General features: G+C 55.9%; 1 long non-coding RNA gene across 2 annotated transcripts in view; it reads left to right on the plus strand.

Annotated features, from left to right (window-relative positions):
* Positions 1 to 298: 298 nt before the first annotated feature.
* Positions 299 to 27,813, plus strand: part of LOC135310332 (uncharacterized) — a 92,753-nt gene continuing 65,238 nt past the window's right edge. For both annotated transcript variants that reach the window (XR_010370428.1, XR_010370427.1), the window contains exons 1-2: positions 299 to 400; positions 812 to 889. This is a non-coding gene — a long non-coding RNA (uncharacterized LOC135310332). The remainder of the gene's footprint in view (positions 401 to 811; positions 890 to 27,813) is intronic.

Raw genomic sequence — 27,813 nt, forward strand, 5'->3', positions numbered from 1 at the left:
CTCAGAGTCTTGGTGCTTTTTCCCTGTTATTTATCGTGTCAATACCTCTGCATCCCTTTTTGTTGGTGACCTCGTAGGCATCGGAAACGCAAAGGGTTCTCCTTTTGCTCTGCTGTGAGATCCAAACCTGTCCTTAGTGCCATTTTGTTCAGGAAAAGAGCTACAGGAGAGGGATAGGAGATTATTCACGGCAAACGGATGAAACTTGTGTCAATCTCCAAAATGTTGATGGCTGACAGGAGTCTCTTTTTGCATTTTTCCCTTGATTTCCAGTGGAGAATGCGAGCCCGAACGGCTCAGGTAACGAGCAGCCTGCTGCAGTTTCCAGAGGTGACTGTTGAGGCATTTGGGGAAGATGAGAGAAGCCTAGATTCTGTGCTGCGTGGGAAGTTTTCCAGAGGTGAGCATTTTCCTTGACGTTGGGTCTTGCTCTAAAGTTGTTATTGCCTGGAGGTTCCCTGAAGCACAGGGTCACAGAATCAGCTGTGTCAGGTTGGTGCTGCTCAGGTGCATGAGGTTTTGAGAGATGAAAAAGGACGAACTATGAAAAAAATCTGAAAAATTCTACTCCTAAAGCATTAGTATCGTTCAACTTTGCAATGACAGGAGCCTGCACCAATCTTGAGCTATTAAAACAACATGCCGAGTCAGTGAGCCCTCCTCGATTGCTAACGAAATGAAAGGCAGTCTTCCAAAAAGTCACAGTGTTGTTCTGGTCTGTTTTCACCTGTATCACCATAACATGGCATGCAGAACTAGTTCTGCTACAATGTTAGAGAGCCAAACCCCGCTGTTTTTTTTTCCTTTCTAGCCTGAGTGCAAACAGAAGGAAGAGGACAGCCCTGTTGAGCGCTGCCGCCAGATTTGCAAAGCATTTCCTGGGATGCGGGTGAGTGTCCAGTGAGAGCTGCTGCGAGTGGCTAAGCAGGTGAGGTGGCTGACTTTCTAGGTGATGTGAATGTAGAGCTGGGCGCCTATGCGGGTGTCGGGGCTTCTGTTAAGAACACGTAGAGTCTCTCTACCTGCCTGTAAGTGCAGTAACTGAGCTCATACTTCCTTCGGGTTGCAAGTAGTTCAGTGAAAGGAAATGTGTTAAATTCTCTGTGTAATCAGCACGTGTAGAAGTTTAAATTCACTCCCGCAGTGCCCATTGGAAGGTAATTCCTTGCTGAAGTCCAAATCCCTGCCCAAAGGCGGCGTGTGTCAAGCCAAATGAGTAAACTAGAACGGAGTTGGCTTAGTTTTAGGAAAGGATGGGCTTAGCAGTATGCTTTAGGACTTGTATTCCCGTAGGTATTAGGATGCTTTCTGGCAAACTCAAGCTGAATATGGTATAAGGACTCTAGATCGCTAGACTGTAATCTTTACCCCAAGCAGTCCGAATTCTGCAGTGCAGGAACGTCAGGTAGAAATGCAAACTCATAAGGTGGTTGGTTTCAAGCTGTGTTGCTTGAGGGTTTCAGTTGGGGGATTTTCAGTCCTGGAGCAGAATTCGGTAAGCCTGTCTTCCTCTGTTAGGGTCTTCTCTTGAAGGGAAGGGGCAGCGCCTGTGATTCTCCAGTTGTTTTCAGTGCTCCCTTGGGAGTTTGCTTTAGGCAGCCTTCTCCCCTCTTCCAGGGAGAGATGGGCTGGCCTGGCTGGCGTGTGGCCCTCAGCTGGAGGCAGTGAGCGCTGTGCCGGGGGAGCGGCTCTCTGCACACCGTTTCAGTGGAGTCCGTGAGCAGCCTCCCACCGCCCGTGTGGTAAAGGAGTTTTCCTGGCGGAAGGGAACGGGGCTGCTGGTTGGCTTGGAAGAAGCAGAGGGAAGTGTCCTCTGCCTGTACGAGCCTGGAACGTCAGGAGTGGTTAAAGCAGTTGTTCTGCCAGGAAGGGCAGGTGCTTTTTCAGGGGAGAAACGAAGCTTTTCTGTTGCCAGGTGCTGCACAATGCCGTTTCGGGAGCAGCTTTGGAGCGTCACTGTGTCGGGAGGTGTTTTCCCTGTATTGCGTCACCACGCCGTCACGGCAGAGTCTCCAGTCGAGAGCACCTTGATGTACAGTGGTGGGCTTAAAGGTACCGTTATCTTTGGAGTTTGCTGATAGTAAAACAAGGTTTCTGGTTTTATGGTAGAGCAGGCAGTTACCTAATTGTCCACTTCCACAAAAAGGCCTTGAAAGCTGTCTCTTTTTTTGGCCAGAGTGAAAAACAACCCGTCCCTGCCCCCCCTTTAAAGTGTCTGTAACATACGTGTCCGAAATGGTTCATTTCCGTCAGAAATACTGTCTTGAACATCTCTCAGGCTTCCGTGGTTGTGCTGTAACAGACTTAGGCACATTCCCATGGGTCTCGGACTAGCAAGCAGGTGACTTTAGAGCAGAACACATTTTTCTGTTGACTTAGGCGAGGAAAACAGAGCCTTTAGTGAGTTACCGGACAGGTTGTTAAAAGATTGCCTTTCAGCCTGAAGTCCTTGATTCTCTGCTTATTGACTATTGTGCTTGTGTAGGTGGGGTGCACTGGTGTAATGTTACTCATTTTTCCTGCCTTCTCTAATCCGTAAGCTTAAATGATGTCCCGTCCCCTCGCCTCCTAATCTGAATGTAGACAAGAGTCAGCGTAAGTTAATGGAAGATGGAGAGTCGGTCTATTTTTATCACCTTAGAATGTGCAAGAAAGAAATAGTGACTTAGTACTCGGCTCTCCAGAACGTGATTTGGTTGGACTCGGTAGAATCCAGGTGGGGTTTTGTTTGTCTGTAGCGCTACAGCGTGATTACTGGTAGGAAGCGTTTGTGCGGTGGTGATTTCTAAAGCGACGAGTTGGGTTGGTGCTCGACGGCGTTAGTTTGCCGATCATCTTGATAAATCTCAGAGGCTTAGGTGGAAAGGCAAGCTGTGTGCTGGCATAGGTGTATAGTCCGTGAGGAAATTCTGTTTGTGAAAAAGGACAGTTCCGTTAAGTTTTATTTCTGCCATCTAGGTAAGCTGGGGAGAGGAAATGGGAGGAGAGATCACGCCACGCCTTGACTCTGTGCCTACCGAAGTGATCTGAAATGGAATGTAGTTGTAACTCGCTGTTGTCTCAGGGTGTTTTTTTCTGCACCAGGACCCAGGGGCTCACTTCTGAATGGGAAGAATATGAAGAAGCCTTGGGGGGGAAAGTTGGCTGTTGTGTGATAAAGGTTATGAGTGTTGGAATAAAGCCAAAGCTTCTCTGAGTTTTTGTTGTTGTGCCCTGATGAGTGCCCTTGAGTACGAGCGTGCTTGGTCCGTTGCTTTCCTTTTGCTTCCCGTCTTTTTGCCCTTATTGGATGAGTGAGATGAGCATGGACAGGGCACAGGTATTGCTCGTTGGGCTGTGAGCTTCCAAGTGGTGAGTGGGGGTCAGGGTGAGCGAAACCAAGGAGACAAACTGGCACTTGGCCACTGCCCCTGTGTTTTGAATTTATTCTGTAACCCCTCCTTCCAGATCTGGACGTGACAGAACATGGGGTTTTAATCTGCCTGAATGTCTGGTTGCCACACGGACTCTTTTTAAAAGCAAAACGCAGCTCTAGTCTTAACATCACTCTCTGCAGTTTTTGTCGCTCCTGTATGAAGGCTTCAAGGAGCACCTTAATTTCTGGACTCTTTTCCGCGTGGGTCTGTCTTCTGTGGGCAGCTAAGTTGTACAGGTTAACACTGACTTAGAGGGACTCTGGTGCAAGGTGTCAAGCCATCGGTGGATTAACACAGGGTATTTATAGTGGCTTGTGTGCCTGCCTTTTAGTGTAGGGGTAGCTGTGTGGCCATTCAGAGAGTAAAGGAATGGGATTAAAAAGCCAAACTCAGAAGCGTAGAAAGAATTTGGTGGGGGGCATTTGTTTTCTTTTTCTTTTTTTCATTTTCTTTCTCTTTTTTTTTTTCTTTTTTTTTATTTTTCTGGGATCATCTCTTATTCCCTTTGGATACGCATGTGAAATGCAGCAGGAAACTGAAACTGTGAGTGGAGGAGTATTTGAATAGGATTCTTGTAAAAGTAAATCTGATTTTAGAACATGAATGTTATTCAATTGGTTTATAATGGTTGCACGTTTCAGAGGTATGGAACGGCATTTCACCAATTTTCCTGGTTTGTGCGAGGCAGAAGGGCGGCGTTCAGAGCCAGTGAGCTGAGGCAGGTTCTCTTTGTTCGTTCCCAGAGCGAGTTGGCAGCAGCGTAGGAGAATAGGCAAAGGCAGCGCCTAGCGCAGTGGGAAAATGTTTGGTGTCAGGAGCTTCTGCATGGAAAATTGAAGTGTTAGTAGCGGGAAGCCTTTTTGGAAGAAGTCTAGAAAAAGGGGATCGGTTTTGTTGGTCCCTTCTTTGTTTTACTGTGAGGTAAAACTTTGTTGTTGATGTCAAGCTCCCTGTTGTCACTGTGTTGCATTTTGCAAGGAGGCTCAAGGACAGCCGGCGTTCTTTTGTGGTAGAGCCTTAGTGCAGGAGTCTTCCCGTGCTGGCGTCTCTGCTCTGGCAGTCAGTGTTGTCCTGGGAGGTGTTGCCGGTGCCGAAAGGTCTGTCTTCATAGAGGCCTTGTAACAAAGGCGCTCGCAGGCGGCTTCGCGTGTCAGAGAGCAGCGTGCGCCTCTCCTCAGCTGGAGGTAGCTTTTGTGGAACAAGCTGCTGTTCTTGTTGCCGTTGCTTTCGCCTGGCTTTTCAAATTGGTGTCCACGTTCGTGGAGGTGCTGGTGTGCATTTCACACTTTTTTGCTTCCCCTGGTTGCTCTTTTGATTCTAAATGAGGACTGGTGTAACTTTTCCCACGCTAGTATCTCCCTTCCACATATTCTAAACGTCTTCCATTCCCGTGGCACCGGCGTGTCTCCCCTGCAACATGCCCGCTGCCTCGTCTGACGCAGAGCCACGATTCCCCCTAATACCTGTTTGGCAAAGGAGGCGTAGGCTGTATCCCAGTGCTGATGGGCTGTGAGCAGTGGGAGAGCGAGAGTGAGTTTTGTCTTTCTGACTTAAATCCTGCAAAATAAGGTGACGTTTCTTGCATACAACTGATTTTCTATGTTTTCTTCAAGGTAATGGTTCCTAAGTAGGAAATGGGGATTGGTAAGCTGTCATAATAGAATGCACCATTGAAGTTGAAGTGAACTCAGTTAACTAACTGTAGGAAATCCAGTAAACACAAGGCAGTAAGAGAATTTTGTACAGGGCTTTTTTTAATCTCTTTTGTTGATATCATTGGAAACAATGATATCAGGAAACAAAGCCAGCTCTTTCTTCTCCTTTCCCCCTTTAGCCAAGTATTTCCTGATGTGTTCTGGAAGCGTCTCCTTCCTCTTGGAGTGTTTATTCCGGAGGGCGACCAAAATGAACCGGCACAAGCCAGGGGCCTGCCTCTGCCCTAGCACCTACTCAGGCACCTGTGACATCAGACGCAGGTGGAGACGCCAGGGGCCTGCCTCTGCCCTAGCACCTACTCAGGCACCTATGATGTCAGAAGCAAGGCGACTGTGGGAGACAGTATTGAAAGCTTTACTGAAATCCAAAATGATGACATCAGCTGGTTCCCCCCGGTGCTCCATGGCCGGCGGCTGCTTTTCCAGGCACACGTGTTGCGGGCTCTGCTCTTGTCCAGGCAGGGTCACTTGGACCTTGCAAGAGTAAGGCCAGGTTTCAGCAAAGAGCGCCCATGAGTTGAGAGGACAGTTAAAACATCTTACAGCAGAAATCCCAGGAGAGTTTGGCCAGTAACTAACTCGGCACTCCAGAATGCCCTGCCTGAAAATGCTTTGCGGCTAATAGCAGCCATCTCGCACAAGTTTGGCAAGACCTGCCCCCCGCCACCGACTCACCGTTTTCTCGTCCACCACAGACAGACTGCACAACAGAAAACCATCCCAAACAACATGGAGCCCAAGACCGCCACGGCGCCTTCTATGCAGTAGGACCGGAAATCTTTTGGATCCATGGCATTTGTGTCCTTGTCATCCGCACCTGGAGGAATGATTCTGTGTGTTAGTGTGTCCTGCACACTACTGCTCCTCTCACAGGAGGCCTGACATTGCCAGGAAATGTCCCCTCTCACTTTGTTAGCGTCTCTGAACCAGTGAACATCCTGGGGCTGCAACATTTCCTTGGCTTCAGGAGAAGCAAAGGGAACTCCCAAGGCCGTTGCAACTCAACGCACTCTGGAGCCTCTCTTACTCCTCTCAGCTTTGCTTACGCTCTGGCATGGCCATAATCCAGTTTTCCCCGTGACACAGGTTTGCTCCCCCTTCCTGGTGACCCTTCACACCTGCACACAATTCCTTTGCGCTCGCCCACCTTCGCTTTGCCAGGCTGGCTCGTGCCGCTGCCTGGAGGCTCACTCTGACCCTTTGGGAGCACTCATGAGGCCAGGTGGAGAGCACGTGGGGGAGCGCAGCTGTTTGACCCATCGCCCCTTTGAGTGAGACGGACAAAGCCCACCCCAGCATCAGGGAGTGCCACCCGCAGCTCTCCCTCCCCACAGGACCCACCCCCCGAGGGGACGGAGTCAGGCCCTCTCAGGAGACACCTGAACCTTGCTCTCCCCCTTGGCCTTTTCTCCAGCATGTGCCCGCGGGCACGCCTCCAGTTTTCCGCAGCGTGTCCCACTTATGGCCCCTGCAAGACTGCTCAGTACCTGGGTTCTTTTGAATAACTTAATGCATGCTGTGCATGCACGGTGGGCTTCCCCGGGGTCGGACAGCACTGCCAAGAATCCGAGAAAGGGAATGCCTCATGTGCCAATCATTAAGGCTCAGGCACAGAGGATGCAGAAGGATGGTGTGGAGGTTCCCTCTGGGCCGTGGCCGATCTGTCAGGGCATCCCTTTGGCCCTCAGGTCACTGGCGGGATCCCCCTCTGTTGTGCCCAGGGCCTCTGGGGGGGACTCACAGCAAGCTCTGGGATGCAGGTACTGATGGAGGGACATTGGATTAAGAGTCACGTTTGTCATCCCCTACTGACCGTGGCTCAGGTGGCCTCGTTCCCAAAATGGCAGAGTTCTGAAATTCCTGTGAAGGGGCGCGGCGGGCGGTGAGCATCTCACTGCATCCACAGAGGGTTAGGAGCGAGTGTGTCTGTGGCACACTGAGGGCAATAACCTCCACACCCCAGAGATAAGAGCCATCCTCAGAGAGGTGCTCCTGCCTTCTTTTAGAGCAGTCGCTCCGTACTCCTAATCTGGCTGCTGACACGATGTGCAGCAGCAAGCGCCCCGGGAAGAGCCTGCAGACACCAGGGGATTTGGACTTCTGACACCAAAGGACAGCAATTACCTGGCACCGCCTTTGAGTTAATTGCCCCTCTTCTGTCCTCAGAGACCGGCACCATGTGACCGCCTCCTTCCTGAAGCACCTCCTTCTCCACAGTCTCACGGTCCAGCTCTTTAGAAAGGAAGCGAGTCAGTGTAACTAGGCATAACTAGACAGCAAACCCTGACCTGCTGAACGCCTAGGAGATTGCATGTGATCTTGTTCTCATCCCACTGAGTGCGCTTCCGGCAAACTGCAGGGTGATGGTAGGTGACTCCCTTCAGAGAAGGCAGGACGATGCCGTGGCAAGTTCAGCAAGGGAAAGAGCCCTTCAGAAAAGCAGGTCCCATCGTGGCACCTCCATCACCCGGTAAGGCTATCAGAGACACATGGTGGGCTGAACCGCGAGCTCTGGCAGCCATCTTCTGGGCACTTTCACAAGTGGCAGTGGAGAGCCCACAGACCCCCAAGACAAGAGGAAAACCACAACCAAGTTCTCTAAAACACAACTGGAACTAGACAGCTAAACCACGATTTCCTTTGCGCTCGCCCACCTTTGCTTTGCCAGGCTGGCTCGTGCCGCTGCCTGGAGGCTCACTCTGACCCTTTGGGAGCACTCATGAGGCCAGGTGGAGAGCACGTGGGGGAGCGCGGCTGTTTGACCCATCGCCCCTTTGAGTGAGACGGACAAAGCCCACCCCAGCATCAGGGAGTGCCACCCGCAGCTCTCCCTCCCCACAGGACCCACCCCCCGAGGGGACGGAGTCAGGCCCTCTCAGGAGACACCTGAACCTTGCTCTCCCCCTTGGCCTTTTCTCCAGCATGTGCCCGCGGGCACGCCTCCAGTTTTCCGGAGCGTGTCCCACTTATGGCCCCTGCAAGACTGCTCAGTACCTGGGTTCTTTTGAAAGAAATCGTATATGCTGGCGTGGTGGGCTTCCCCGGGGTCGGACAGCACTGCCAAAAGGAGAGAAGGGTAAAGCCTTCTTTTAGAACACTTGCTCTCTACTAAGAGTTTGGCTGCTGACACGATGTGCAGTAGCGGGCACCAGGGGAGGACCCTGCAGACCCCCAGTGATTTTGATATGTGACCCTGGAGGGCTGGGGGACAGGATTACCTGGCATGCCTGTTGATTGAATCGCTGCTGGGTTTTCATCAGAGCCTGGCACCGTGGGACTGCCTCCTTCCTGAAGCTCTTCCTTCTGCACAGTCTGGTGGTCCATCTCTTTAGAAAGAAGGATGGTCTGTTTAATTAGGAGTAACTGCTCCTCATCAGGAACATGGTATCTTCAGGAAGCAAAAGACGTTAACACTTGGAAACAAAGCCTGGGCGTTTGGGGGTGCACCTCATCTCTAGTGCAAGCAATGTGCCGTTCACAGAGAAAAATGTCAGCACTAGGCACTTCCCAGTTTACCAGTACACAGCAAAAGCTGACGTGCTGAGAGACTAGGAGATTGCATGTCATCGTCTTGTTTGTACTTAGATTTGCCTATTTCACCTTCCTACTTTGCTCTTTGAGGAGCTTAACAGAAAGTATCCCGTTCAATTTCTCTCTGATCAAATATTGAAAAGGAGCGCTTAGTCTGTGAAGTCAGCCAAGACTGACGACTCACCCCTGGGGTGCCAGGTGAGCTCCAGTGCAGGACCCAGCCGAGGAGTCGGAGCCACATCTGCAACCAAACAGCCATGAGAAGTTTTCATCCTACGCTGGGGTACCCGCCATCATAACCGAATAGGGGAACATAGGTGGGGATCGCCTAACGACACGGCACGCACACGCAGGTCTGTGCTCTCACACCCGCAGGAGATGCCTCGCTCACACTTGGGCTTTGAGCTGGCAGCTCTCAAAGGAAGTCAAAAGCCATGACGTACCCATGCTGCGATCTCCCTGCGCGTCAGCCCTGGAAGCCAGCAGGGAAGGTGGATGTCCATTGCCTCCAGCCACGTCTGTAAACAAACAGAACAGAGCAGCTCCCGTGAAATATTTCCATATACTTTTTCAGATACTTCTTCATTCACGGATGCAGTGAATGTAGTTCAAACGCGGGATTGCTGCATGGCACTCTTCTCTCCCTTCCACTCAGGGGCATCGTGCAGACAGTTCCTGGGTGCCTGGACCACGGTGATCCAATAGCAACCATGCGTGGAGCTGTCGGGAGAAAGGATTCCCTGGAGCTCACACCAGCTCTGAACTCAGCCCCAGAGAGCCCGCGGGCTTTGCAGCAGGCACTGGAAGCAGCAACAGGCTCGCAGGGTCTGGCAAAGACAGCTTTGCAAGGCAGAGAGCCCCAGGGCACACCACCGAGCTCGAGCTGTGCCGTCTCTGCTCTTCTGCATGTCTGAGCATTGGCCAAGAAATGATTAAGTAAAATTTCACATGACCAGCGTAGTCAGACCTAACTACTCATTCCGTCAAGTGACATACCTGTGGGATCACCCTGGGGCTCCTGGACAGCATCTTCCTGAGAGGCCTGGTGGCCGTGGCCTGGAGGCAGAGCTGTAATCAAGCAGAGCACTGCAGGGCTAAAGCAGGAATGCTCCCGTCTTCCTGAGTGGACATCAACCCAGGACAGACGTCCCCAGGGCTGAAAGCCGGACCCAGCTGGGGAGCGGCAGAGCCATGGCTCGGGGCACAGCTGTGACCAGCCGGGCGTAGAAGCACTCCCGCAGGCTATTCCCTTGGCCGGCCATGCAGCTCTGGCCCCGATACGCAGGCTGCAGGAAGGCTGCAGCGGGACTGGGCGGCGCAGGGCCGGCTCTAGGGATGGTTTCTCACCCCGCGACACGGCTCCCGGCCCCACCATTCCCTGGAAAATCCCCCTGCAGTGGCCGCGGCCCCCTGTGCCTCCCCACAGCACGACTGCCTCCCACTTGCCCGTGGAGCTGGCCACAGCTCCCCTGGCTCAGCCCAGCCCTGCTGCTCTCCCAGCCTTGCCCCACCGCGGCCCCGGCCCCGCTACCACCCCAAGGTGCGCTGGGCGCCGCTCCACGCGGCCCAGGACTGGGTGCCAGTCCTCGCCTGCCACCTACCTAATCCCCGTGCTCGCCACGGAGCAGCCCAGGCCTCCCGGGCTTGCAGGGCCACCAGGAGGAGGAGAATAAGGAGGTGGCTGGGGGCCACAGTCCCCCGCACCTGCACCATGCTGCTGCTGCTGTAACTGCTGCTGCTGCTGCTGCTGCTGCTGCTGCAGGCACTGCCTGAGCTGTACCCGCGGCACAGCCCAGGACATCACGGCATGGCCCAGAAGGGTCTGTGACCTCACAGTCCGGCCTCCCCACCCCCCAGCCACACCCCTCCTCCAAGCACTGACCCCCTGGAACACCCCACCCCCACAGGTCACCTAGGGAATCATAGAATCATAGACTGATTAAGGTTGGAAAAGGCCTCTAGGATCACCAAGTCCAACCGCCAACCCAAGACTACCATGTCTCCTAAGCTATGCCCCGAAGGCGGGGCTCCTGGGGGGGCACGGGGACCCCCTGGCAGGGCGCGGGTGCGATGACCCACCGTGGGACGGTTCTGCCAGGGATGCTGAAAGGCCCTGAGTGCTGCAGGGGGATTTCTGAGATGCAGCAGCAAATCTCACCGCTAAAGGAGACCCATCCTCCCCGGGTGGCATCCTTGCTGGCTCTCCGTCAGCCTGTCGCTGGCTGTTTGGGGCCCCGGCTGGTGGGACCCGTAGGGCACGTTAGGAAAGTTCCCTTCTGTAATTATGGAATCAACCAGTCTTTAGAGTAGGGAAGCGTGTTAACTGTGTTGGTAGCTATCTATCTCATGAGTTGACGTGATACACTGTAATGTGATGAGGTAGTGGAGTTTTCCTGGAGACTTTGCTCTTCTTGATGCTGAAGTAAAACAAGGGAGCCCAGTAAAAGCAAAACAAACAAAATCCCAAACACCCCGGCCCTGGCAAGGAGGGCTTTGCATGCAGGAAGCTTAGAGGTGCCCATGAAGCCTAAAGGATACCCGAGGTGAAGCAAGATAATGGCAGCGCCCGAGCCCCTCTGCCATGTCTTTGAAACCTTGCCAGCATCGTCTGGCGTCACAGATCTGTCACTTGAGGAGGGCTGATTGCAGGGACACCTGGATCAATAGACAAGCAGCAAGAGCGCTTGAAAAGTAGAGTTGCTGTGCAAAGTGTGTCTGTGTTTAGTGCCGGGTAGCATGGGTGCTAGCGATTGGTCACGTCGCCTTGTAGCTGAATAGCGGAGGGGTATAGGAACCCTGTGTGAAGGCCCCTGCGGGGGTGCCCCACTAGCCTCTCGCCTGGGTTGGCAGAGGGCAGGCGGGAAGTTTTTGTGAGAGCGCCTTGGGGCTCAGCTGTGAGCAGGGGCTTTTGCTGGATAAGGCCCGGGCAGCGCCGGAGGAGGCCGTAGGTGGGTCCGAGCGAGCTGGGTGGCTGGTGCGGCACCAGCTGCGGGACCTGGGTGTGCGAGCCCCAGCCAGCGATGACCGCTCGCCGGCCAGGTGTGAGCTGAGATTCTGCGCTCAGCCAGTCCCTGCCTGGCCCCCCGGGGCGGCTGCAGCTCCTTCCCTGGGCCGGATCCAGCTCGCCAGCAGCGATGCTGGCGCTGGGGCAGTGATGGTGATGCTGGTCCCGGGGCAGCGATGGAGGGCTGCGTCATGCTGGCGCTGATGCTAATCAGTGTGGTTCCTCCCAGGGGCGCCCGCCACCCTGAGCGAGGCACCACCCAACTCTTTTAATGAATTAGGCAAGAAGCGGGGATGTGGGGGAGGGCTGGGGTTGGAGCAGGTGGGTGCAGGCCTCCGTAGCTCCTCTGCGCAGGGATGCAATGGGGGATGGTGCTGGACCGGCGTGTCACAGGTAGCCGTACTCATCTGCTATCCGCATGTCGGTCTCCCTCTGCACAAAAAACTGCAGCTGGCCCAGGGACGTCTGCAGGGCCGCCCGCTCCCGCTCCTCCTGGGCCAGCTTCTTCATGCGCTCCCGCTGGGGCCGCTGCTGGGCTGTGATGGGCACGGACGCCTCCTGCTCCTCCAGTGGGGTGGGTTGAGCTCTGAGGACCCACCGGGGCCTGAGGGGTAACAGGGAGTCGGCGGGAGGGTGCGGTGGCGTGTGCCGCTGCTGCGGCAGCCTCTCCCGTGGTGTTTGTCCCCCTGTTGCTGATGGGGGCAGGCGGCTCGGCTGCTGGGGTTTGGTGGTAGCCCTGGTGCGTGCCTCACTGCTCGATGTCACCGCTGGTGTCGCATCCTTCTTGCCTTCAGTGGGGCACTTGGAGGCAGCCGGCACAGCGCTGGGTCTCAGAGCTGCCCGCAGGGAACTGGGGACCCTGCGGGGCACGCTGGGGCCGGCTTGGGGCTCCGGGTGGAGCGGTTGGCGCACCGGCCCCACCACCTTCACTCTGCGCCCCAGCGGGTGGAAACTCTGGATGGAGCTGAGCAAGTGTGCCTTCAGGTCGGTGCGGGGCGTCCTCAGCCCCTGCGCTGTTTTGGCTGGGAGGTCTTTGTGTGGCAGCTTGTCCTGGGGTGGCATGTCGCGGGGATCCATGCTGCGTGCCCTCTTGCTGAGCGGCGGGTCGGGTGGGTGAGCGGGCAGCGGGCGTGGGGCGCTTTGTCCCCCGGCATCCCCGGGGCTTCTGGGTCGGTGGAGCACCGAGGCGGGCACGTTGGTGTCCTCAGGTGCCCTGCGCTTGCTGCCGCCTGCTTGTTGCCCACTGCTGCCTGCCTGCTGCCCAGGTGTCAGGGGGCCAGTGTGGGCAGGGACACGCAGCGGGCAGGAGCCAGTGGGGTACAGGGGTTCCTGCTGCACCGCGACACTCGGTCCAAGTCCCTTTGGCTGGCGGGGCAGCAGCGTCCCCGGCAGCGCCTGCTGTCCCCGGCCGTAGGCAGGGGGACAGGGAGCAGCCATGGTGGGGAGCTGCAGCCCATGGGGGAGCTGCAGCACAGGTGGAAGAGGCACCCCACGAGGGAGCTGCAGCACCTGTCCCGCGGCCCCCAGGGGCCCTGGCACCCCGTGACAGACGGTGGCCTGGGCCAGCTGGTGGGTGACGTTGTGGAGCTGGGCAGGCTTAGCGCACACTGCCAGCCCCGGGGCAGAGGGCAGCACGCGGGCACTGACCGGTGGCGGCATGGCCGGGGTGGTGAAGCTCACGCCGCGCACCTCCGATGCCAGCGGCAGCCGTAGAGGGAACCTCTCTGTTGGGGGAAGCAGCGAGGGGTGGTTGGGTGAGCTATTGGTGGTCAGAGCCAGTTTAGGGGTTACCTGGAGGGCAAGAGCACCACGAGGAGCAGGAGCCTGCTGCTGTACCTGCCATGGCCCTTGGTCAGTGTGGGGTTTGTTTGGGGCAAAGGGTGTTCTGGGGTTCTGTCCCCATGGCGATCATTCCGCCAGCACCCGCCTCAGCCAGCCTGGCCAGGGCTGGATTTTTCATGCCTCAACAACTGCCCATCTCAAGGGTTTCCCATCGCGCTGAGGATGTCCTGGCCTCAGTGCTGATTTCCCACCTGATGAGGGTTTCCCATCCCCAAAATTATTTCTCATCCCTACGATGGCTCCTCATGCCAACAGTGATTTCTCAGCCCCGTGAGGGTTTCCTATCGCAATGGTTTCCCATCCCCATGATTTCCCTTCCCAAGCAAGATTTTTACAGGGAGGTGAATTTCCTGCCCAAGGGGAAGGGATGCAGCTGGTGTGGGTGGCCCTGCGATGCCAACATGTGTGAGCTGCCCCATCCCGCCCCAGTGGTGGGGATGGGGCACTTCTGGTGGGTTGGTTTTGTGCTCGCCCTCTCTCCCCCAGGGGGGTGGAAAAATGCCGCTGCCAATGCTGGTGGACAGCCGGTGGTGCCGGTACCGGTACCGTGTGGCCATGCTGGGGAGCTGTCAGAAAAATCTGGCAACTGGCCCGTGCCGACCGAGGAGAGAGGCTGGGGCGCAAAGTATGGCGTTACAGAGGAGTTCTGGCATTCATGCACACGGGCTGTGCCATTCACACTGGGGCACCTCAAATGGGGGCTTTTCTAGCTTCCCATGCTCTGCCGGGGGCACAAGAAGCCAGGAGGGGAGGGGGCACAGCTAAGAGAGCAGATTCACACTGGCCAAAGGGATATTCCATATCATGTAACGTCATGCCCAGTATGCACCTGGGAGGAGCTGGCCGGGGGAGGGAGGCAGCAATCGCGGCTCGGGGACGGGCAGCGTCGGTCGGCCGGGGGTGAGCGGGTATATCGTTTGTGTTTCTGTGGGTTTTTTCCTTTTTTTTTCCCTTTCCCATTTTATTATATTATCATTATTGTCATTATTATCATTATCATTATCATTATTATTATTTTATTGTAATTATTAAACTGTGCGTATCTCAACCCACAAGTTCTTTTGCTCGTCCGATTCTCTTCCCCATCCCACAGGGGTGGGGGGGGGTGAGCGAGCGGCTGCGTGGTGTTCAGTTGCCAGCTGAGGCTGAACCACGACAGTCCATTTTTGGCGCCCAACGTGGGGCGAGAAGGGTTTGAGATAATAACAGTTGCTGGTCACAGCATTGATTCATCTGCTCACAGTATTAGTTTGTGCAGTCTTTATCATGCTGATTGTAAAGTACATGTTAAAACTTGCTGTTGGTTCTGTCAGCTGGCTGTGCTCTGCAGTGATTAGAGATATTTTGCCTAGGAGACTTGTTATTAAAACACTGGCCTTGACTGTTATCAGTTATTTAGGTCTTGCATGGAAGCCGTTACTGTACTACAGCTACCACCTCATGGAGGCAATTAGCAATTATACCTCCTCCTCTGAGGAGTTTTTTATGGAGGAAATACAGAATGGTACTGTAGCTAATAGCTTATGTAATGTCTCCTCCCTCATTACAACAACTTTTCAGTACCTTGAACATCCTTGTGTAGTTAAGATACATCTGTTGATATTGCTTTGGCAAGTGGTATCAGATCTGTCTAAGGTTAGTAAGCAAGTTAAGAATATAATCCAGAGATCTGTCCCGAGGCTCGATAGCTATGCGTGGCAGGGTATGTGGGAAAGTATGGGCAAATGCCTAAGACGGTGCGCACCCCCCGTGGTGTGGGACTTCACCCCTGAACAAGTGCAGAATCCTGAAAAATTAGTAGAACATTTGGAGGAAGTATGTTGTCACCCTGGCAATTCCAGAGAGATACAGATCACTGCCATGTGCTGGGGTCTGGCTTATGCCTATCGAGCCCTTTTTAACGCTATTCAGTGCCCCCAAGGGAAAGAGAAGGGAGCTACTCCAACCCCTGTGACAAGCACTGCGGCCACCCAAACCCCCACGACAGATACTGCAGCTACTCCAACCCCAGCGACAAGCACTGCGGCCACCCAAACCCCCACGACAGACACTGCAGCTACTCCAACCCCAGTGACAAGCACTGCAGCCACCCAAACCCCCACGACAGACACTGCAGCTACTCCAACCCCAGTGACAAGCACTGCGGCCACTCAAACCCCCACGACAGACACTGCAGCTACTCCAACCCCAGTGACAAGCACTGCGGCCACCCAAACCCCCACGACAGACACTGCAGCTACTCCAACCCCAGTGACAAGCACTGCGGCCACTCAAACCCCCACGACAGACACTGCAGCTACTCCAACCCCAGTGACAAGCACTGCGGCCACCCAAACCCCCACGACAGACACTGCAGCTACTCCAACCCCAGTGACAAGCACTGCGGCCACTCAAACCCCCACGACAGACACTGCAGCTACTCCAACCCCAGTGACAAGCACTGCGGCCACCCAACCCGCCACGACAGACACTGCAGCTACTCCAACCCCAGTGACAAGCACTACGGCCACCCAACCCGCCGCGACAGAGACTGCAGCTACTCCAACCCCAGTGACAAGCACTGCGGCCACCCAACCTGCCACGACAGATACTGCAGCTACTCCAACCCCTGTGACAAGCACTGCGGCCACCCAAACCCCCACGACAGGCACTGCAGCTACTCCAACCCCGGTGATGAACACGGCGGCCACTCAAACCCCCACGACAGACACTGCAGCTACTCCAACCCCAGTGACAAGCACTGCGGCCACCCAACCCCCCACGACAGATACTGCAGCTGCTCCAACCCCGGTGATGAGCACGGCGGCCACTCAAACCCCCACGACAGGCACTGCAGCTACTCAAACCCCAGTGCCAAGCATTGCAGCTAAACCAGAGGACCAACCTGTGTCAGTATCAGTCGCCCCTATACGCAAGAAGAAATCATGGAAGAGAAGGTCAACTCATTTAGAAAGAGATTACGAGGAACCAGGGCCATCACGAGAAGAGGAGGAGGAGGAGGAACCATGTGTACAAGAAACGGAAACTACCCGATCTCTATCCTTGAGTGAGTTGCGGGATATACGGAAAGATTTCGGGCGTCATTCAGGTGAGCACGTTATCACCTGGCTGCTCCGATGCTGGGATAATGGGGCCAGTAGTTTGGAATTAGAGGGGAAGGAAGCCAAACAACTGGGATCCCTCTCTAGGGAAGGGGGCATTGATAAAGCAATTGGAAAAGGAACACAAGCCCTCAGCCCCTGGAGGCGGCTCCTGTCCGCGGTGAGAGAGAGGTATCCCTTCAAGGAAGATATTGTATTTCACCTAGGAAAATGGATGACCATGGAGAAAGGCATTCAGCATCTAAGGGAATTAGCCGTGCTTGAGGTGGTTTATGGTGACCTGGACGATCAACGGTCCTCCAAAGATCCAGATGAAGCTGAGTGCACACGACCCATGTGGCGGAAGTTTGTACGGAGCGCACCATCCTCGTATGCAAACTCATTGGCAGTGATGTCCTGGAAAGATGACGAGACACCAACGGTGGCTGAGTTGATTGATAAACTCCGGGAATATGAAGCGAATCTCTCTTCCTCGCTCATCTCTGCTGTTGAGAAACTGTCCCAAGAGTTCCAGCAACTCAAAGAAGATAGGTCCTACTCCCCACCAGTACGGACCAGTATCTCAGCCATTAGGAGTAATCGTCCCTTGGCTCAAGAGAAGGGATATACACGATGGGGCATCCTATGGTTTTGCCTGTGTGATCACGGAGAGGACATGAAGAAGTGGGATGGAAAACCTACCTCAGCCTTAGAGGCACGGGTACGTGAGCTGCAAGGGAGAACAATTACTCAGGGGAGTTTCTCCAGGAGAGCTGCTGCCCCAGTTTCCCGTAAGCAATTCTCCAGACAGAGGAGCAGAAGTGCTGATGGCCTGACTGATCTTAACAGAGACACCCGTGATTCATATCTACCGGAAGTGAGTGATGAATACTATGATCAGGACTAGGGGGGCCCTGCCTCCAGCCAGGTGGAGGAAAGGGATAACCGGGCTTACTGGACTGTGTGGATCTGATGGCCTGGCACATCTGACCCACAGGAGTATAGAGCTTTAGTGGACACCGGCGCACAGTGCACCTTAATGCCATCAAACTATATCGGGGCAGAACCCATCAGCATTGCTGGAGTGACAGGGGGATCCCAAGAGCTAACTGTATTGGAGGCCGAAGTGAGCCTCACTGGCAATGAGTGGCAGAAGCGCCCCATTGTGACTGGCCCAGAGGCTCCGTGCATCCTTGGCATAGACTATCTCAGGAGAGGGTATTTCAAGGACCCAAAAGGTTACAAGTGGGCTTTTGGTGTAGCCGCCTTGGAGACGGCGGAAATTAAACAGCTGTCTACCTTGCCTGGCCTCTCGAAGGACCCTTCTGTTGTGGGGTTGCTGAAGGTCAAAGAACAACAGGTGCCAATCGCCACCACAACAGTGCACCGGCGGCAATATCGCACCAACAGAGACTCTCTGATCCCCATCCACGGGCTCATTCGTCGACTGGAGAGCCAAGGAGTGATCAGTAAGACCCACTCACCCTTCAACAGTCCCATATGGCCAGTCCGGAAGTCTAATGGAGAGTGGAGGCTAACAGTAGACTACGGTGGCCTGCATGAAGTCACTCCACCATTGAGTGCTGCTGTGCCAGACATGCTAGAACTTCAATACGAACTGGAGTCCAAGGCAGCCAAGTGGTATGCCACAATTGATATTGCTAATGCATTCTTCTCAATCCCTCTGGCAGCAGAGTGCAGGCCACAGTTTGCTTTTACTTGGAGGGGGGTCCAGTACACCTGGAATTGACTGCCCCAGGGGTGGAAACACAGCCCTACCATTTGCCATGGACTGATCCATAATGCTTTGGAACAAGGTGGAGCTCCCGAACACCTACAATACATTGATGACATCATTGTGTGGGGAAATACAGCAGAAGAAGTTTTTGAGAAAGGAAAGGAAATAGTTCAAATCCTCCTGAAAGCTGGTTTCGCCATAAACCAAAGTAAAGTTAAGGGACCTGCACAAGAAATCCAGTTCTTGGGAATAAAATGGCAAGATGGTCGTCGTCAGATCCCCATGGATGTGATCAATAAGAGAGCAGCCATGTCTCCACCAACCAGCAAAAAGGAAACACAAGCTTTCTTGGGCGTTGTGGGTTTGTGGAGAATGCATATTCCACACTACAGTCTGATCGTAAGCCCTCTCTATCAAGTGACCTAGAAAAAGAATGATTTCAAATGGGGCCCTGAGCAACAACAAGCCTTTGAACAGATTAAACGAGAAATAGTCCATGCAGTAGCTCTTGGGCCAGTCCGGGCAGGACAAGATGTAAAAAATGTGCTCTACACTGCAGCTGGGGAGAATGGCCCTACCTGGAGCCTGTGGCAGAAAGCACCAGGGGAGACCCGAGGTGGACCCCTAGGGATTTGGAGTCGGGGATACAGAGGGTCTGATACAGAGGCCCCTATACTCCAACTGAAAAAGAGATATTGGCAGCATATGAAAGGGTCCGAGCTGCTTCAGAAGTGGTTGGTACTGAGGCACAGTTGCTCCTGGCACCCCGACTGCCAGTGCTGGGCTGGATGTTCAGAGGGAACGTCCCCTCCACACACCATGCAACTGATGCTACGTGGAGTAAATGGGTTGCACTGATTACCCAGCGGGCTCGAGTAGGAAACCCCAGTCGCCCAGGAATCTTGGAAGTGATTATGGACTGGCCAGAAGGCAAAGACTTTGGAATATCACCAGAGGAGGAGGTGACACGTGCTGAAGAAGCCCCACTGTATAACACACTGCCAGAAAAGGAGAAGCAGTATGCCCTGTTCACTGATGGGTCCTGTCGCCTTGTGGGAAAGCACTGGAGATGGAAGGCTGCTGTATGGAGTCCTACACGACAAGTCGCAGAACCTGCTGAAGGAGAAGGTGAATCGAGCCAGTTTGCAGAGGTAAAGGCCATCCAGCTGGCATTAGACATCGCTGAACGGGAAAAGTGTCCAGTGCTCTATCTCTGTACTGACTCCTGGATGGTAGCAAATGCCCTGTGGGGCTGGCTGCAGCAGTGGAAGCAAAGCAACTGGCAGCGCAGAGGCAAACCCATCTGGGCTGCCGCACTGGGGCAAGATATTGCTGCCCGGGTAGAGAACCTAGTTGTAAAGGTACGGCATGTGCATGCTCACGTCACCAACACAGATGTTTAGGCTGTTGCTGGGTAGCGCTTATACTAGTCAAGGACATGTCTAGCTTCCCATGCTCTGCCGGGGGCACAAGAAGCCAGGAGGGGAGGGGGCAGAGCTAAGACAGCAGATTCACACTGGCCAAAGGGATATTCCATATCATGTAACGTCATGCCCAGTATGCACCTGGGAGGAGCTGGCAGGGGGAAGGAGGCAGCAATAGCCTACTACTACTAGCACCTACTCAGGCACCTGTGACATCAGACGCAGGTGGAGATGCCAGGGGCCTGCTTCTGCCCTAGCACCTACTCAGGTTCCCATGACATCAGAAGCAAGGAGACTGTGGGAGACAGTATTGAAAGCTTTACTGAAATGCAAAATGATGACATCAGCTGGTTCCCCCCGGTGCTCCATGGCCGGCGGCTGCTTTTCCAGGCACACGTGTTGCGGGCTCTGCTCTTGTCCAGGCAGGGTCACTTGGACCTTGCAAGAGTAAGGCCAGGTTTCAGCAAAGAGCGCCCATGAGTTGAGAGGACAGTTAAAACATCTTACAGCAGAAATCCCAGGAGAGTTTGGCCAGTAACTAACTCGGCACTCCAGAATGCCCTACCTGAAAATGCTTTGCGGCTAATAGCAGCCATCTCGCACAAGTTTGGCAAGACCTGCCCCCCGCCACCGACTCACCGTTTTCTCGTCCACCACAGACAGACTGCACAACAGAAAACCATCCCAAACAACATGGAGCCCAAGACCGCCACGGCGCCTTCTATGCAGTAGGACCGGAAATCTTTTGGATCCATGGCATTTGTGTCCTTCTTGTCATCCACGCCTGGAGGAATGATTCTGTGTGTTAGTGTGTCCTGCACACTACTGCTCCTCTCACAGGAGGCCTGACATTGCCAGGAAATGTCCCCTCTCACTTTGTTAGCGTCTCTGAACCAGTGAACATCCTGGGGCTGCAACATTTCCTTGGCTTCAGGAGAAGCAAAGGAAACTCCCAAGGCCGTTGCAACTCAACGCACTCTGGAGCCTCTCTTACTCCTCTCAGCTTTGCTTACGCTCTGGCATGGCTATAATCCAGTTTTCCCCGTGACACAGGTTTGCTCCCCCTTCTTGGTGACCCTTCACACCTGCACACAATTTCTTTGCGCTCGCCCACCTTCGCTTTGCCAGGCTGGCTCGTGCCGCTGCCTGGAGGCTCACTCTGACCCTTTGGGAGCACTCATGAGGCCAGGTGGAGAGCACGTGGGGGAGCGCAGCTGTTTGACCCATCGCCCCTTTGAGTGAGACGGACAAAGCCCACCCCAGCATCAGGGAGTGCCACCCGCAGCTCTCCCTCCCCACAGGACCCACCCCCCGAGGGGACGGAGTCAGGCCCTCTCAGGAGACACCTGAACCTTGCTCTCCCCCTTGGCCTTTTCTCCAGCATGTGCCCGCGGGCACGCCTCCAGTTTTCCGCAGCGTGTCCCACTTATGGCCCCTGCAAGACTGCTCAGTACCTGGGTTCTTTTGAATAACTTAATGCATGCTGTGCATGCACGGTGGGCTTCCCCGGGGTCGGACAGCACTGCCAAGAATCCGAGAAAGGGAATGCCTCATGTGCCAATCATTAAGGCTCAGGCACAGAGGATGCAGAAGGATGGTGTGGAGGTTCCCTCTGAGCTGTGGCCGATCTGTCAGGGCATCCCTTTGGCCCTCAGGTCACTGGAGGGATCCCCCTCTGTTGTGCCCAGGGCCTCTGGGGGGGACTCACAGCAAGCTCTGGGATGCAGGTACTGATGGAGGGACACTGGATTAAGAGTCACGTTTGTCATCCCCTACTGACCGTGGCTCAGGTGGCCTCGTTCCCAAAATGGCAGAGTTCTGAAATTCCTGTGAAGGGGCGCGGCGGGCGGTGAGCATCTCACTGCATCCACAGAGGGTTAGGAGCGAGTGTGTCTGTGGCACACTGAGGGCAATAACCTCCACACCCCAGAGATAAGAGCCATCCTCAGAGAGGTGCTCCTGCCTTCTTTGAGAGCAGTCGCTGCGTACTCCTAATCTGGCTGCTGACACGATGTGCAGCAGCAAGCGCCCCGGGAAGAGCCTGCAGACACCAGGGGATTTGGACTTCTGACACCAAAGGACAGCAATTACCTGGCACCGCCTTTGAGTTAATTGCCCCTCTTCTGTCCTCAGAGACCGGCACCATGTGACCGCCTCCTTCCTGAAGCACCTCCTTCTCCACGGTCTCACGGTCCAGCTCTTTAGAAAGGAAGCGAGTCAGTGTAACTAGGCATAACTAGACAGCAAACCCTGACCTGCTGAACGCCTAGGAGATTGCATGTGATCTTGTTCTCATTCCACTGAGTGCGCTTCCAGCAAACTGCAGGGTGATGGTAGGTGACTCCCTTCAGAGAAGGCAGGACGATGCCGTGGCAAGTTCAGCAAGGGAAAGAGCCCTTCAGAAAAGCAGGTCCCATCATGGCACCTCCATCACCCGGTAAGGCTATCAGAGACACATGGTGGGCTGAACCGCGAGCTCTGGCAGCCATCTTCTGGGCACTTTCACAAGTGGCAGTGGAGAGCCCACAGACCCCCAAGACAAGAGGAAAACCACAACCAAGTTCTCTAAAACACAACTGGAACTAGACAGCTAAACCACGATTTCCTTTGCGCTCGCCCACCTTCGCTTTGCCAGGCTGGCTCGTGCCGCTGCCTGGAGGCTCACTCTGACCCTTTGGGAGCACTCATGAGGCCAGGTGGAGAGCACGTGGGGGAGCGCAGCTGTTTGACCCATCGCCCCTTTGAGTGAGACGGACAAAGCCCACCCCAGCATCAGGGAGTGCCACCCGCAGCTCTCCCTCCCCACAGGACCCACCCCCCGAGGGGACGGAGTCAGGCCCTCTCAGGAGACACCTGAACCTTGCTCTCCCCCTTGGCCTTTTCTCCAGCATGTGCCCGCGGGCACGCCTCCAGTTTTCCGGAGCGTGTCCCACTTATGGCCCCTGCAAGACTGCTCAGTACCTGGGTTCTTTTGAAAGAAATCGTATATGCTGGCGTGGTGGGCTTCCCCGGGGTCGGACAGCACTGCCAAAAGGAGAGAAGGGTAAAGCCTTCTTTTAGAACACTTGCTCTCTACTAAGAGTTTGGCTGCTGACACGATGTGCAGTAGCGGGCACCAGGGGAGGACCCTGCAGACCCCCAGTGATTTTGATATGTGACCCTGGAGGACTGGGGGACAGGATTACCTGGCATGCCTGTTGATTGAATCACTGCTGGGTTTTCATCAGAGCCTGGCACCGTGGGACTGCCTCCTTCCTGAAGCGGTTCGTTCTGCACAGTCTGGTGGTCCATCTCTTTAGAAAGAAGGATGGTCTGTTTAATTAGGAGTAACTGCTCCTCGTCAGGAACATGGTATCTTCAGGAAGCAAAAGACGTTAACATTTGGAAACAAAGCCTGGGCGTTTGGGGGTGCACCTCATCTCTAGTGCAAGCAATGTGCCGTTCACAGAGGAAAATGTCAGCACTAGGCACTTCCCAGTTTACCAGTACACAGCAAAAGCTGACGTGCTGAGAGACTAGAAGATTGCATGTCATCGTCTTGTTTGTACTTAGATTTGCCTATTTCACCTTTCTACTTTGCTCTTTGAGGAGCTTAACAGAAAGTATCCCGTTCAATTTCTCTCTGATCAAATATTGAAAAGGAGCGCTTAGTCTGTGAAGTCAGCCAAGACTGACGACTCACCCCTGGGGTGCCAGGTGAGCTCCAGCACAGGACCCAGCCGAGGAGTCGGAGCCACATCTGCAACCAAACAGCCATGAGATGTTTTCATCCTACGCTGGGGTACCCGCCATCATAACCGAATAGGGGAACATAGGTGGGGATCGCCTAACGACACGGCACGCACACGCAGGTCTGTGCTCTCACACCCGCAGGAGATGCCTCGCTCACACTTGGGCTTTGAGCTGGCAGCTCTCAAATGAAGTCAAAAGCCACGACGTACCCATGCTGCGATCTCCCTGCGCGTCAGCCCTGGAAGCCTGCAGGGAAGCTGGATGTCCATTGCCTCCTGCCACGTCTGTAAACAAACAGAACAGAGCAGCTCCCGTGAAATATTTCCATATACTTTTTCAGATACTTCTTCATTCACGGATGCAGTGAATGTAGTTCAAACGCGGGATTGCTGCATGGCACTCTTCTCTCCCTTCCACTCAGGGGCATCGTGCAGACAGTTCCTGGGTGCCTGGACCACGGTGATCCAATAGCAACCATGCGTGAAGCTGTCGGGAGAAAGGATTCCCTGGAGCTCACACCAGCTCTGAACTCAGCCCCAGAGAGCCCGCGGGCTTTGCAGCAGGCACTGGAAGCAGCAACAGGCTCGCAGGGTCTGGCAAAGACAGCTTTGCAAGGCAGAGAGCCCCAGGGCACATCACCAATCTCGAGCTGTGCCGTCTCTGCTCTTCTGCATGTCTGAGCATTGGCCAAGAAATGATTAAGGAAAATTTCACATGACCAGCGTAGTCAATCCTAACTACTCATTCCGTCAAGTGACATACCTGTGGGATCACCCTGGGGCTCCTGGACAGCATCTTCCTGAGAAGCCTGCTGGCCGTGGCCTGGAGGCAGAGCTGTAATCAAGCAGAGCATTGCAGGGCTAAAGCAGGAATGCTCCCGTCTTCCTGAGCGGACATCAACCCAGGACAGACGTCCCCAGGGCTGAAAGCCGGACCCAGCTGGGGAGCGGCGGAGCCATGGCTCGGGGCACAGCTGTGACCAGCCGGGCGTAGAAGCACTCCCGCAGGCTATTCCCTTGGCCGGCCATGCAGCTCTGGCCCCGATACGCAGGCTGCAGGAAGGCTGCAGCGGGACTGGGCGGCGCAGGGCCAGCTCTAGGGATGGTTTCTCACCCCGCGACACGGCTCCCGGCCCCACCATTCCCTGGAAAATCCCCCTGCAGTGGCCGCGGCCCCCTGTGCCTCCCCACAGCACGACTGCCTCCCACTTGCCCGTGGAGCTGGCCACAGCCCCCCTGGCTCAGCCCAGCCCTGCTGCTCTCCCAGCCTTGCCCCACCACGGCCCCGGCCCCGCTACCACCCCAAGGTGCGCTGGGCGCCGCTCCACGCTGCCCAGGGCTGGGTGCCAGTCCTCGCCTGCCACCTACCTAATCCCCGTGCTCGCCACGGAGCAGCCCAGGCCTCCCGGGCTTGCAGGGCCACCAGGAGGAGGAGAATAAGGAGGTGGCTGGGGGCCACGGTCCCCCACACCTGCACCATGCTGCTGCTGCTGCAACTGCTGCTGCTGCTGCTGCTGCTGCTGCTGCTGCTGCTGCTGCAGGCACTGCCTGAGCTGTACCCGCAGCACAGCCCAGAACATCACGGCATGGCCCAGAAGGGTCTGTGACCTCACAGTCCAGCCTCCCCACCCCCCAGCCACACCCCTCCTCCAAGCACTGACCCCTGGAACACCCCACCCCCACAGGTCACCTAGGGAATCATAGAATCATAGAATGATTAAGGTTGGAAAAGGCCTCTAGGATCACCAAGTCCAACCGCCAACCCAAGACTACCATGTCTCCTAAGCTATGCCCTGAAGGCGGGGCTCCTGGGGGGGCGCGGGGACCCCCTGGCAGGGAGCGGGTGCGATGACCCACCGTGGGACGGTTCTGCCAGGGATGCTGAAAGGCCCTGAGTGCTGCAGGGGGATTTCTGAGATGCAGCAGCAAATCCCACCGCTAAGGGAGACCCATCCTCCCCGGGTGGCATCCTTGCTGGCTCTCCGTCAGCCTGTCGCTGGCTGTTTGGGGCCCCGGCTGGTGGGACCCGTAGGGCACGTTAGGAAAGTTCCCTTCTGTAATTATGGAATCAACCAGTCTTTAGAGTAGGGAAGCGTGTTAACTGTGTTGGTAGCTATCTATCTCATGAGTTGACGTGATACACTGTAATGTGATGAGGTAGTGGAGTTTTCCTGGAGACTTTGCTCTTCTTGATGCTGAAGTAAAACAAGGGAGCCCAGTAAAAACAAAACAAACAAAAAAGCCAAACACCCCGGCCCTGGCAAGGAGGGCTTTGCATGCAGGAAGCTTAGAGGTGCCCATGAAGCCTAAAGGATACCCGAGGTGAAGCAAGATAATGGCAGCGCCCTAGCCCCTCTGCCATGTCTTTGAAACCTTGCCAGCATCATCTGGCGTCACAGATCTGTCACTTGAGGAGGGCTGATTGCAGGGACACCTGGATCAATAGACAAGCAGCAAGAGCGCTTGAAAAGTAGAGTTGCTGTGCAAAGTGTGTCTGTGTTTAGTGCCGGGTAGCATGGGTGCTAGCGATTGGTCACGTCGCCTTGTAGCTGAATAGCGGAGGGGTATAGGAACCCTGTGTGAAGGCCCCTGCGGGGGTGCCCCACTAGCCTCTCGCCTGGGTTGGCAGAGGGCAGGCGGGAAGTTTTTGTGAGAGCGCCTTGGGGCTCAGCTGTGAGCAGGGGCTTTTGCTGGATAAGGCCCGGGCAGCGCCGGAGGAGGCCGTAGGTGGGTCCGAGCGAGCTGGGTGGCTGGTGCGGCGCCAGCTGCGGGACCTGGGTGTGCGAGCCCCAGCCAGCCATGACCGCTCGCCGGCCAGGTGTGAGCTGAGATTCTGCGCTCAGCCAGTCCCTGCCTGGCCCCCCGGGGCGGCTGCAACTCCTTCCCTGGGCCAGATCCAGCTCGCCAGCAGCGATGCTGGCGCTGGGGCAGTGATGGTGATGCTGGTCCCGGGGCAGCGATGGAGGGCTGCGTCATGCTGGCGCTGATGCTAATCAGTGTGGTTCCTCGCAGGGGCGCCCGCCACCCCGAGCGAGGCCCCATCTACCCATCCTCTCAGCAGCCATCCCCAGCCCAGGTCACCCCCCAGCTCCCCTCCCACTGAGCAAATGGCGGCAGGCAGAGAGAGGCGCTGCAAAGCCAACACCCAACTCTTTTAATGAATGAGGCAAGAAGCGGGGATGTGGGGGAGGGCTGGGGTTGGAGCAGGTGGGTGCAGGCCTCCGTAGCTCCTCTGCACAGGGATGCAATGGGGGATGGTGCTGGACCGGCGTGTCACAGGTAGCCGTACTCATCTGCTATCCGCATGTCGGTCTCCCTCTGCACAAAAAACTGCAGCTGGCCCAGGGACGTCTGCAGGGCCGCCCGCTCCCGCTCCTCCTGGGCCAGCTTCTTCATGCGCTCCCGCTGGGGCCGCTGCTGGGCTGTGATGGGCACGGACGCCTCCTGCTCCTCCAGTGGGGTGGGTTGAGCTCTGAGGACCCACCGGGGCCTGAGGGGTAACAGGGAGTCGGCGGGAGGGTGCGGTGGCGTGTGCCGCTGCTGCGGCAGCCTCTCCCGTGGTGTTTGTCCCCCTGTTGCTGATGGGGGCAGGCGGCTCGGCTGCTGGGGTTTGGTGGTAGCCCTGGTGCGTTCCTCGCTGCTCGATGTCACCGCTGGTGTCGCATCCTTCTTGCCTTCAGTGGGGCACTTGGAGGCAGCCGGCACAGCGCTGGGTCTCAGAGCTGCCCGCAGGGAACTGGGGACCCTGCGGGGCACGCTGGGGCCGGCTTGGGGCTCCGGGTGGAGCGGTTGGCGCACCGGCCCCACCACCTTCACTCTGCGCCCCAGCGGGCGGAAACTCTGGATGGAGCTGAGCAAGTGTGCCTTCAGGTCGGTGCGGGGCGTCCTCAGCCCCTGCGCTGTTTTGGCCGGGAGCTCTGTGTGTGGCAGCTTGTCCTGGGGTGGCATGTCGCGGGGATCCATGCTGCGTGCCCTCTTGCTGAGCGGCGGGTCGGGTGGGTGAGCGGGCAGCGGGCGTGGGGCGCTTTGTCCCCCGGCATCCCCGGGGCTTCTGGGTCGGTGGAGCACCGAGGCGGGCACGTTGGTGTCCTCAGGTGCCCTGCGCTTGCTGCCGCCTGCTTGTTGCCCACTGCTGCCTGCCTGCTGCCCAGGTGTCAGGGGGCCAGTGTGGGCAGGGACACGCAGCGGGCAGGAGCCAGTGGGGTACGGGGGTTCCTGCTGCACCGCGACACTCGGTCCGAGTCCCTTTGGCTGGCGGGGCAGCAGCGTCCCCGGCAGCGCCTGCTGTCCCCGGCCGTAGGCAGGGGGACAGGGAGCAGCCATGGTGGGGAG

This window comes from Phalacrocorax carbo, chromosome 33, assembly GCF_963921805.1.
Source record: "Phalacrocorax carbo chromosome 33, bPhaCar2.1, whole genome shotgun sequence".
In the NCBI taxonomy this organism is placed as follows: domain Eukaryota; kingdom Metazoa; phylum Chordata; class Aves; order Suliformes; family Phalacrocoracidae; genus Phalacrocorax; species Phalacrocorax carbo.